Below are 4,061 nucleotides of genomic sequence, written 5' to 3' on the forward strand. Positions count from 1 at the left end.
AAAAAAAAAAGTGTGACGTTTTGATTCATGTATATTCATCACCTTTGATAGGTAATTTCTACTCCTCTTTTACCTTGTGTTTTTATTAGGAGTATGTGTTAGTCAACTTTTCATCACTATGACCAAAATACCTCACAAGAATAACTTAGGGGAGGAAGAGTTTATTTTGGCTCATGATTTCAGAGGTCTCAGTCCATGGTCACAGGCTATGGCTTTGGGCCTGAGGCGAGGCAAAACATCATAGCATAAGGGTGTGGCAGAGGAAAGCTGTCAGCTCATGGCAGCCAGAAAGCAGAGAGACAGCAAGGCACCAGGGACAAAATATAAACCCCACAGGCATGTCCCCAGTAACCTACTTCCTCCAGCCACACCCTACCTGCCTACAGTTACCACCCAGTACAGTAGTCCTTTCAGATTATTAATCCATCAAATGCACTAATCTACTGATTAGATTACAGTTCTCATAATCTAATCACTTCACCTCTGAACATTACTATATTGTCTCACACATGAGCTTTGGGGGGGATATTCATTTCCAAACTATAACAGGTATGTGTTAAATTTTATGAAAGCTCTTACATATATTATTAATATGACCCTATGATATTCCCCTTTAACTCATTTTTGTTATGAATTACATTAATAGATTTATTTCTATTGAACCACTCTTGTATTACCTGAATATATCCAACATGGTAATAATTGGTTATAGCTTTGACATTGCATCAATTTAGAGTTCTTTTGGCTGCAAGTAACAGAGAGAGCCCAGATAAAAATATCTTCAAACATAAAGACATTGAATTATTTAGCACCAGTAGAACTCTGAAGCAGGTGGTTCCAAGGTCATTTAGAGGTTGAATAACATCAACAAGGCCCCAAGTACTCTTACTTTCTGATACTTTTATTGCAATATGATAAAGAATCTAATTATGTTTTTCAGTGTTTGACTTCTGATGGCTGTTTGTAAATTTTTTATTTGTTCTAATTAGTCATACATGACAATAGAATGCATTTATACATTTTGATAGATCATACATAAATGGAGTATAATTTTTCATTTTTATGATTGTACATATTGTAGGATCAAAACCTCATTTCTCCCTCTTCCCCTTGTGCCTCACATCTTAACAAGCTGATCAGAAAGCCTTGTTTCTCCTTCCTTTTGTACCAGCCATGAGTTCAATCCATGCAGACACCATCCCAAACACAAAAAGCCTAACCTCAGCCCACCCCAACCACCATAAACATCCCAATCCTTGCAAAATTCCCCTTCCTTGCTCTCTCAAGTCGTTTTCAGATCATCTTGGGATGCTTTCACTAGTTGCCCCAGAAAGCCTCATTACATAAAAAATAAAACTTTCATAACCTCTTTAAATTTTTTTATTAGAGTATTATATTTATACATAGTATCTGGATTTATTTTGACATTTTCCCTCCACTTCCTTCTCTGCTCCCCCCTTTACTCTCTCCTCTACTCTAACTGATCTTCTTTCCACCCCTTTATTCATTAATATTTTGTTAATTTTTTTATTTGTTCTAATTAGTTGTACATGACAGTAGAATGCATTTATACATTTTGATAGATCATACATAAATGATAGATCATACATAATTTCTCATTTTTCTGATAGTGCATATTGTAGGATCACATTGGCCATGCAATCATATATGTGCATGACGTAATAATTTATTTTTGATTGGTACTTTCTACATATACATAAAGGAGATATTCCCTCTGGTACATTTATATATGTGTACAACATAATTTTGTTAGATTCATTCAATATTTCTTTCCCTATCTCTTCTCTCATCCCTCCCTCTGTGGAAATCAGGTATGGTGGCACAGGTCTGTAATCCCAGCTATTTGGGAGGTTGAGTCAAAAGGATCACAAGTTTGGTGCAAGCCTGGACAACTTTGTGAGACCCTGCCTCAAAAGAAAATGAACAGGGTTGGGAGCTCTAGCTCAGTGATAGAGTGACTGCCTAGCATGCGTGAGGCCCTGGGTTCAATTCCCAGTACCACAAAAACTAAAAAAAAGAGAGCCTTCAGGCTGAGGTTGAAGCACAGTGGCAGACCACTTGCCTCACATGTGTGAAGCACTGGGTTTGATTCTCAGCACAACATAAATAAATAAAATAAAGGTATTGTGTCCATTTACAACTAAAAAAGTATTTTAAAAAAGGAAAACTGATAAATTATACTCCATTTATGTATGATTTATCAAAATGCATAAATGAATTCTACCATCATGCATAACTAATTAGAACAAATTTTAAAACTTAAAAAAATAGTGAAAAAAAAGAAACTTCCCAGAGTATATTTAGTAATCACAAAAAAGGAAAGAAAAGAGAATGACAGAAAGGCAGGCAGAAAGGAAGGCAAGGAAGGAAGGAAGCAAGGAGGGAGAAAAGGAGAAATCTGGATACAGAGGAGGAAAAAATGCTGAAACAGAGACCTACAATTTGATTCAATTGGAAACACAGAAAAATTTATAAAATAGAAAGATAAATATGCTGAATTGCTTTTGCATCTCTATAATGTAATTTCTAAATTAACATTAATATCTGCTAAAATGCAACAATTGAGAAACCTTCACGACCTTAACCAATACTTGGGTTCAAATTAGAATAATACCTGAGGAATCCTTCTAAATTTGAACAACACAATCCCTAAAATTTTAGTAGAGTTACTGAACATAAAATAGAACACAAGCAGTCAGGCACAGTGAGTCATGTCTGTAATCCCTGTGACTTGGGAAACTGAGGCAGTAGGTTTGCAAGCTTGAGGCCAGGCTCAGCAATTTATAAGCAAACTCATATTTTGTATCTGGTGAGTGGATGAGTGGAGTCTCTCTCTCTCTCTCTCTCTCTCTCTCTCTCTCTCTCCTTTCTGATCATCACGTGAGCTTCTTCCCTCCACCACACTCTTCTGCCATGATGCCACTTCCTGAATGCTATGCTGCCTAGAAATTTCTTCTACCAGATTAAACAGTGCGTCGCTTTTAAAATCAGTCTCACAGAAAGTCTCAGGACATGGGTGAAATGCAGATAACTTCTCAGTCAGAACATAACAGGAATGGCCTCTAGTCCAGTTACCAATAGTGTCCCCCTTTTCCTCCACACCCTCTTGAGCTCTGTCTTCACTGTTCACAGTCCTATTGACATTCTGGGCTTCTGACCTCCCACCAGAACTGGCCATTAAACTCTGCTTACAACAACCTAAAGCATTTCCAGCTTGCACTGCTACATATCTCCAAAGTCCTCCCACCAATTCCAAAAAGCTTATGAACCACATGGTCATGTTAGTCACAGCCAACAACCCCACTTCTTGGTACCAATTTCTGTTTTAGTCAGTTTTTTCACTGCTGTGACTAAAAGACCCAATAAGAACAATTGTAGAGGAAAAGTTAATTTTGGAGCTCACGGTTTCAGAGGTCTCAATCCATAGAAGGCCTGCTTCATTCCTCTGGGCTCCAGGTGAGGCAGAACATCAAGGCAAAAGAGTGTGATGGAGAGAAGTGGCTCACATGATGATCAGGAAGCAGAGAGAGAGAGAGACTCTACACACCAAATACAAAATATATACCCCAAGGGTATCCCCCCAGGGACCCACCTCCTCCAGTCACACCCTATCCATCTTCAGTTGCCACTTGGTTAATCCCTATCAGGGGGTTAATTCGCTGATTGGGTTAAGGCTTTCATAACCCAATCATTTCACCTCTGAATGTTCCTGCATTGTTTTTCACATGATCTTTTGGGGACACCTCACATCCAAACCATAACAGAAAGCATATTCATGGCATCCTCTTTTGAGGGTATTCATTTGATATTCTCATTTCAGAACACAGAAGTACAAAGGAACTCAAAAAGTAGATAGACTGTTGCCTCAAACATAGAACAAGACCTCAACTCTCTAAATTCTTGAAAATTATTTGGCAGACCAAGGTTTGCTCTATATTTGACATTGTCAAAAAATGGCTTTTGGGCTGGGGATATAGCTCAGTTGGTAGAGTATTTGCCTCGCAAGCACAAGGCCCTGGGTTCAATCCCCAGTACTGCAA

The 4,061-nt window shown here is 38.2% G+C and overlaps 1 non-coding gene across 1 annotated transcript; it reads left to right on the forward strand.

The window, feature by feature from the left end:
- The first annotated feature begins 3,987 nt into the window (after positions 1-3,987).
- On the forward strand, positions 3,988-4,061 carry Trnaa-cgc (transfer RNA alanine (anticodon CGC)). Its single transcript has one exon. It is a non-coding gene; the product is annotated as a tRNA-Ala (tRNA).

Source organism: Sciurus carolinensis, chromosome X (assembly GCF_902686445.1).
Source record: "Sciurus carolinensis chromosome X, mSciCar1.2, whole genome shotgun sequence".
In the NCBI taxonomy this organism is placed as follows: Eukaryota; Metazoa; Chordata; class Mammalia; order Rodentia; family Sciuridae; genus Sciurus; species Sciurus carolinensis.